Here is an 8913-nt window from a genome sequence, read left to right as displayed (position 1 = left end):
TATTCATTAATTAAAACTCCATTACAAAAGTGTTTAGCCAAAAAGTAAGAACTAAAAGAGACTAAACCTAGAGAAAAGAACTAGAGAAAGAGATAAAACCCTAAAACTGAATTGCGCCTAAGAAGAGAGAAAAAGAGAGCTAAAAAATAATCACTAGTTGTGCTCTCCCTTTGAACCTTTATTTATTTATAGAGAAATAGGGAGAGACCAACGATTAGGGTTTGGGGGGCCACAATTGTGAGGTGGAGGAGAGAGAAGAGAGAATCGTAGGAGAGGAGATCTCCCATGATTTTCCTATATTTTTTTTCTATTTTTTTCTCTTTATTCTTCAATCTTGCACAAAGCCCCCCTCTTGGACGATTTTCTTCCCTTCTTGATTAGATCGATATTGTCCAACTTAATACCTCCTAATAACGGAGGGATTTTGCACACCACAATTCACCAACTACACTAGATAGTTGTTGTTACAAAAAAACGAATCTTCAATCACTTATGGGTGTGGTCCAGCGATCCTTGTTGGAATTTGAAATATTCTTTAGTACCCCTGGGACAACTGTAAACGGGCTGGTTCTGCATCTCGGTTAAGTTCTGATCCATTATTCTTTTTGTGACCCGAAAAAGAATAATCATTTGTACGGGTGACCAAACGAATGTGTACTTTTAATTGAACACGTCCATCTTGCTCAGAATTTCGTCCTCTTCGCAACCATGGAAAGAAACAGGACTCTTTAGGTGTAACATTGAAGAGTAAAACCCAAGCTAGCTCCATTCTAAATATGTAAAATGCATGTTTTACTACCCTAGATTTCACACATAAATGTGCTCATCACCAAGTGTTCCTTGTGTGATGCATCAGCTGATTATATTTTTCTCTTGGTAGTCATCTTAACAACTTCGGTTATCCTCTTGTATAATGACTATACTTTCCACCTATAAAAGGAGTCTTTAGCTCAAAATGGTAGAGCACCTGGAGTAATGCCCAGGGTATGGTGGTTCGAATCCACCAAGACTCTTCTTGAACTATAATTTGTATTGTATTTTTAGGTGGATGGACTGCACTGTTACCTAGTACCCTATGTTTTCAATTCCCTGTTCTTTTTTCTGTTTTTGTGTATTTGTGTTTTTAGTTTTTTGGTAATCTAAAAGGAATGAATTTCCAGATTTTTTCAAATTATCAATTCATTAGATGATGAGGTATGGGGTTAATTTGATTTCTTTATTCTGGCTTGGTTTCTTTCAAAGAGACAGCTTACAAAAATTTAAAGTTAAAAAGTGTCAAGTATTGTATAACTGAATCAGCCACACTGGGTCAACAAAAATTTTAAGTTAAAAAGTATTAATTACTGTATAACTGAATCAGCCACACTGGTTCAATGCTCAATTTTTTTGGTTCAAAGAATCAATTATTGTATAACTTGTTACTCATGAACAGAAGAACATCATGTATCTGCAGAGAATGTTTGACGATAATATTAACAAATGGGTTAAGGTTCCACTTCTTCCATTACCTCTCATTATTCTCAGATTTGAATACCTCTTTGATCATCCGAAATATCCCAAATCGATTAAGGTCTCTCTCTCTCTCTCTCTCTCTCTCTCTCTCTGTGCGTGCGTATGTATGCATTAGAGTGACACGCATCATTTATTATCTCCAAATATCTTTTTGTAAGTTTAAGTATCACATTTTTTTTTAAGAAACTGAGGGTAAGTGAAATTTTCTTGGAAACCCTTTCTAATATTGCTGTTGTCTCTAGCTCTGCACAAATGTACTAAAATTTTAATATCCTTAACTGAAAAGAGAGAGAGAGAGAGAGAGAGAATATGATGTGGAGCGTACAAAGATAAAGGCTGGTGTCTTCAATAAGGAAGGAGGATTTCCAATTGGTTCTAATAAAGAAGGAGTATTTTCAGTTTTCGTTTCCATAAGAGTTTGGATTGCTGCCCACGTTCCACTTGTAGCTAGTAATCCAAGGTTGGTAGGTGAATAATCTATTGGTAGTAAGTGTGAGGTGGTGATTGGCATAATGAAAGAAAGTAGTAGGGGAGGTTATCCAATGTTCTGTTGTTAGTAAGGGTGAGGTGGTGATTGATGGTGATTGGCTCAATGGTAGGGAGTGGATTATGTAATAGATTGGAGTTTCTATTTTGATTTCTTTTTCTGTGTTTAAATATGGGTCAAAAGAGAAGTGTAATCATCTTGGATTTGAATATTTCAGTAAAGAGCTTGTGCTAGGTGGTCTTTCTTCAACTATCTCAGATTTCTTGTAAATCTGCCCTTTAACTTTAATGTTTTCAAGTCGATCAACTTAGTTGTTCTACATCAGGTGGTATCAGAGCCAAGTTTACGACCCTGGTATGGCGGAAGGTGGTGATCCTGAAGATCTTCAGCAGCCACTTTTGAAAGGAGAATTCATACGTACGTTGCGAGAGTTTCAAACTTCCTTGATGGGGGAGATTCGAGCACCCCTCCATGAGCCCATGCCGGAAGGCCGGACTCACGCAAAGTACGATATACCCCTTTCCCCTCGTCGTGAGCAACACGTGTTGCACTGAGGACCTGTTCCAAGAAGACCACACGTCATTGTCGAAGGACTTGGTGATTCAAACACCAGCTCCGAGGAAGATCCCGACTACCTTCCAGATGCAGCCAAGAACAATGGAGTTCGATGTCCTTGGCATCCCCGTTACTGTCAATACTGACATCAAAGGATACTATGATTGGGAGTACGAGATTGAACAATTCTTTAATCTCATGGATGTGGCTGAAGATCGCCAAGTAAAAGCTGGTGGCTTATTAACTGAAGGGAGGTGTTGCTGCATGGTGGAGCCACGAACAAGAGTCGAGACCAAGCCAAGGTAAGGCTCCCGTTCGATCTTGGCATCGTATGAAGCAACTCCTCCGGAAAATATTTCTACCACCCGATCAGTGTCAATTTATCTATTGGCAATTTCAAAATTGCAACCAAGTGGGGTGGAACGTTACAGAATATACCATCGAGTTCTTGCGGCTACAATCACGTTGCAACTTGACAGAAAGCGAAGAACAACAAGTTGCACGCTATGTGAATGGTCTACAATATTCTATTCAAGATCGCATTGCATTGCAACCCGTTTGGAGTGTTGCGGAGGCCCAAAATATGGCACTTCAGATCGAGAGATCATTAAGTCAACAAGCCAACTCCTTTAAAGGAAGTCGACATGATCTAGACAAAGGCAAACAAACGTTGGTAGATGCTGGCAAGACCATGATTCCGATAGCTCGAAACCAACCAGTGAGTCAGAACGGGGCTCCAGTCAACATCGGCGAAGGAAGTAAGTCCGCTAGTAAATCAACCTCGACAGCCACAACCTCAACACAGGCAAGGAACCCATATGACCGAGTTGAGCCAATAAAGTGTTATCGTTGTGGGGAGCCAGGTCATCGGTCTAATGCTTGCCCTCAACGAAAATCTGTGAATTTCGTAGATAAGCCCTTGGCCGACGAATTCTCAGATTCAAAGGAAGATGGTGCTGAGGTGGCCAATAAAGAAGGAGAAGAAGTCAGTGTGTTGTTCGGCGTCTGCTATTATCGCCAAGCAAGATGAGAACTCCCAACGCCACATGATATTTCGATCCCATTGCTTGGTGAATAACAAGTTATGCAATGTGATAATAGATAATGGAAGTACAGAGAATATTGTTACCAAGCTTTGGTTGATCACTTGAAACTGAAAATTGAAGCACATTCCTCACCATATAAAATTGGGTGGATCAAGAGTGGACCAGTGATCGAAGTCACCCTGATGTGCAAGGTTCCCATTGCATTCGGCAAGACATACAAAGAAGACGTGCTTTGCGACGTTGTCGACATGGACGACTGTCACATTTTATTGGGGCGTCTTTGGCAGTTCGATGTTGATGCCAAACTACTAGGGAAGAAGAACGTATTGTCTTTAAGTGGCAAGGGAGCAAAATAGCCCTGCATCCAAAACCACCCATCAAGTCCAAGCACAACAACCTGCCAAAAGGTGGGAACAAATCATTAATTTCATTGGCTCTCTCAGAGTCAGTGTTTGGAAAAGACTTGAAGGAAGCAGATGGTTGTTATGCCTTGATTTTCAAGGGAAATGACACCATAAGAGAGTCGAGTTTCCAAACCAATTCAAGCATTGTTGGGAGAGTTTGAAGAGCTCTTCGCAGAGGAGTTACCTGATCAACTACCCCCATTGAGGGAGGTGCAACATCACATTGACCTAATGCTAGGAGCGAGTTTACCTCACCTTCCTCATTATCGTATGAGCCCCCACGAGGCGGCCATCTTTCAAGAGAAGGTCGATGAGTTATTAAAGAAGGGATATATTCGGGAAAGCATGAGCCCTTGTGCGGTTCCAGCATTGTTAGTGCAAAAGAAAGACAGCAAATGGCACATGTGTGTAGACAGTCAGGCAATCAACAAAATAATTGTTCGGTATCGATTTCCTATTCCCCGGCTTGACGACATGCTAGATCATCTCGATGGTGCACAAGTATTTTCCAAAATTGATCTCCGAAGTGGCTATCACCAAATTTGGATCCGACCAAGCAATGAGTGGAAGACTGCCTTTAAAACAAGGGACGAGCTTTATGAGTGGTTAGTGATACCGTTCGGCTTATCTAACGCACCTAGTATATTCATGCGGCTTATGAATCAGATACTTAAACCATTTATTGGCAAGTGCCTAGTTGTATATTTTAATGATATCCTAATTTATAGTCGTTGTACAACTGAATAACTTAATCATTTACGAGAGGTTCTGACAGTATTAAGGGCAAACCAGTTGTACGCTAACTAAAAAAAATGTACTTTTCTCGAGACCCATTTGTTGTTTTTGGGTTTTGTGGTTAGTAGCAATGGCATTGAAGTGGATGAAGAGAAGGTCCGTGCGGTGAGGAAATGGCCAACTCCTATGAAGATTTTGGAGATACGGAGCTTTCTTGGGCTAGCCTCTTTCTATCGTCGTTTCATTCACAATTTCAGTAGCGTGGCTGCCCCTATTAGTGATTGTTTGAAGAAAGGGAAGTTCTTGTGGAGCGAGGAGTGCGATAGAAGCTTTGCCGAACTTAAAACAAAATTGACCTCCGCTCCAGTCCTAGTGCTACCAAATTTTGGAAAGGTCTTTGAGATCGAATGTGACGCCTGTGGGGTTTGAATTGGAGGAATTTTATCACAAGAAGTTCGGCCAGTGGCTTTCTTTAGGGAGAAACTTTGTGAAGCTCGGCAGAAGTGGACCACCTATGAGCAAGAGATGTATGCAATTGTTCAATCTTTCAAGAACTAGGAGCATTACTTACTACCTAATGAGTTTGTTATCTTTACAGATCATGAAAGTCTTAAGCACTTTCGGAATCAGAAACGTTTGAACAAAATGCATGCTCGGTGGGCATCCTATCTGGAGAAGTTCAACTACACCATCAAGCATAAATCTGGCGCCCTAAATAAGGTGGCCGATGCCTTAAGTCGACGAGCCACTTTACTTGTCGCCATGCAAAATGAAGTGGTAGGTTTCGAGTGCCTTAAAGAGCTATATGAGTGTGATGAAGATTTCAGTGGCTTGTGGGAGAAGTGCCTTTCACGTCAACCCACTGTCGACTTCCATATTCAAGGTGGTTTTTTATTTAAAAGGAATCGATTGTGTATTCCGCGTAGCTCCTTGCGTGAGAAATTGATCTGAGACTTACACGGATGAGGACTTAGTGGCCATTTGGGGCGAGATAAGACGGTTGCTAGCCTGGAGAAACGCTATTATTGGCCCCAATTGAAGCGAGATGTCAGAAATTTGGTTCGTAAATGTGCAATCTGCCAAATAGCAAAGGGTGGGAGCCAAAACACAGGACTTTATATGCCACTTCCTGTGCCTAACACTATTTGGGAAGACTTGTCGATGGATTTCGTTCTTGGATTTCCCTGTACACAACAGGGTCAAGATTATGTTCTTGTGGTGGTATATAGATTCTTGTAGATGGCACATTTTGTGCCTTGTCAGAAAATGTCAGATGCGTCGCATGTAGCTAAGTTGTTCTTTCAAGAGATTGTACAACTCCATGGCCTACCCAAGACCATCACTTCTGACCATGACTCCAAATTTCTAGCTCACTTTTGGGTTACTCTGTGGAAACGTTTTGACACTAGTCTCAACTACAATAGTACAACGCACCCACAAACCGATGGTCAAATGGAGGTCGTCAATCGTACCTTGGGAAATCTCATCCGTAGTATATTTGGTGATAAACCCAAGCAATGGGACAATGCTCTAGCACAAGCTGAATTCGCCTACAATAGTGCAATCCATCGATCGATTGGTCGCTCTCCTTTTTCGGTGGTATATCAGTCGGTTCCAAGGCATGCATTGGATTTAGTATCGCTGCCAAGACTCCCAACCACAAGTTTTGCTGCTGAAAACATGGCGGAACAGGTGAAAAATATTCAATCCGAAGGCAAGCGACGCCTCGAAGAGTCCAATGCCAAATACAAGGAAGCCACGGACAAGCATCGTCGAGTCAAGATGTTTTCAGTTGGCGACATGGTAATGGTATTCTTGCTCAAGGAGAGGATTCCATCTGGTACATTCCATAAACTAAGTCCAAGAAAATAAGGACCATTTCGGATCGTCCGCAAGATCAATGACAATGCCTATGTTGTGGATCTTCCGTCAGATTGGACAATTTCACGTACCTTCAACGTTGCAGACTGGTTCCAATATCATGCTCCTGATAATACACTGCAACCTGAAATAGCCTCGAGGACGAGTCTTCTGTCAAGTGAGAGGGAATGATGCGGAGCGTACAAAGATAAAGGCTGGTCTCTTCAATAAGGAAGGAGGATTTCCAGTTTTAGTTTCCATAAGAGTTTGGATTGCTGCCCACGTTCCACTTGTAGCTAGTAATCCAAGGTTGGTAGGTGAATAATCTATTGGTAGTAAGTGTGAGGTGGTGATTAGCATAATGAAAGAAAGTAGTAGGGGAGGTTATCCAATGTTCTATTGTTAGTAAGGGTGAGGTGGTGATTGATGGTGATTGGCTCAATAGGTTGGAGTTTCTATTTTTATTTCTTTTTCTTTGTTTAAATATGGGTCAAAAGAGAAGTGTAATCATCTTGGATTTGAATATTTCAGTAAAGAGCTTGTGCTCGGTGGTCTTTCTTCAACTGTCTCAGATTTCTTGTAAATCTTCCCGTTAACTTGAACGTTATCAAGTCGACCAGCTTGGTTGTTCTACATCAGAATAGTATTCAATTAAAATGAAAGAAATGGTGAATGAAAATCCACCAAGGACAGAGAGAGAATAGTATTCAATTGATAGTTCTTCAATACAGTCCAGAGCTTTTCTGAATTCTGCCCTGTTCTGTAAATGTAAGGTCAAATATCAACTATGTCCTCAAATTTAATGGTGTTTGAGAGAGAGAGAAGAGTAATGATTAAACCCATGATGTCATCACATATCACCTCTAGAGAGGGCTTAGGGACCATTAAGTTTAAATTTAAGGTGTCGAGGGGTTTTTTTATTTGGAGGTTCCAAAACTCTTATGAATGAATGGTTCGGAAGGGATGTTTCACAGTGTAAGGAGAAGGATAGAGGGAGGAAACTAAGGGTTGGTCTTCCTTCTTTTTCTTTTTTTTTTTTGGTGCAAAGGGTTGGTCTCCTGGATGAAGGACTTTCCAACCAATCAAAGGTCAAATCTGTATTTTTAGCTCAACTGCTTATGAACTTAGAAAGAGAACAGAGGAAAACCTAGACCTGTTGGGCTCTTCTCTGTTTTCTTCCCAAATTCAAATCTTTATTTCTTGTCTGGGTTGGCAACTGGGTCTAGCTACTGGTAATGGTAATCCATTTCTGATCATCAATTTAGTGTCATCATATCTAAACCTTGTATTCCCTCACCCCTCTTCACTCTCTTCCATGTTCAAATCTTGAGTTCAAAAGAGCAAGCCAGAGTTGTAGTAAAAACAACTTATGAGAAGTGTGTGTGTGTGTGTGTGTCAAATGGAAGCAAGCTAGATGGTTTGTTTCAATTGTTTTATTAAATGCAGAAAATGAAGAAAGCATACATCAATCAGCCCACTTTAGATTGCCAAAAATTGCACTCCCTTGTGTTTGCTAGGTTTGTATTACTGTAATAGATTAGAAGCAGATTTCTCGTGCTAAAAATCCTAAGGTCATGGTCTGGCTTCCTTCTAAGATCTATGAATGTCTTTCTCATTCCATCTTAGAAAAGAGTTTATGCAATACTAATGCACAGTCAATGTGTTAAAGCAGCAAATTTCAACTTTAGGAACTCCACTTCATCTTTTATTTCACTTGTTTCTAGGTAAAAGCCACAAAAATAGGGAACGGTTTTTTTCCTGGAAACAAATGAAGCCACGATCACAAATTAAGGAGAGATTTTACTACCAATGAAGAATAACAAGCCCTAAAGATCAGAGCCAGTTCTGTAACTATACACAGCCACAAAGCCAATCACAAGAGGTCATGCAAAGAAAAATGATCTTCCTACTGAAACTGTTTGACACAACAGAAGCCTAGTTCTGTCTAAATCCAGAAACCACTTCCTGCTCAGAAAAAAACCACCTTTCAAGTAACTATTTCTGAGAACAAGTGCTATAGAAAAAAAAATATTTAAGATCACAAGAAGGCAATAAAATGGTAGGACATCACAGGACATCCAATATTGCCTTAATAAAATATTTATTTAAGATCACAATAGCTTATATACCAAAAAAAAAAATAAATAAATAAATTAGAATTCTCAATTCATTTTCATCTCAACTATATTGTACTCTAGATCATCATTAGATGTGAAATGCAACCACAGAACTACCAGAACAAAATCCTTCTTCAGAGCCTCACTTAATCTCAAATGAATATATAGGTAAAATGCCAGAACCAGTTTCAGAACTA

General features: G+C 40.2%; 1 pseudogene; it reads right to left on the bottom strand.

Annotated features, from left to right (window-relative positions):
- Window positions 1-2582, bottom strand: part of LOC122065999 — a 6570-nt pseudogene extending 3988 nt beyond the window's left edge.
- Window positions 2583-8913: the final 6331 nt, after the last annotated feature.

Source organism: Macadamia integrifolia, unplaced genomic scaffold (assembly GCF_013358625.1).
Source record: "Macadamia integrifolia cultivar HAES 741 unplaced genomic scaffold, SCU_Mint_v3 scaffold2178, whole genome shotgun sequence".
In the NCBI taxonomy this organism is placed as follows: Eukaryota; Viridiplantae; Streptophyta; class Magnoliopsida; order Proteales; family Proteaceae; genus Macadamia; species Macadamia integrifolia.
This window is presented reverse-complemented; position numbering and strand designations above follow the sequence as displayed.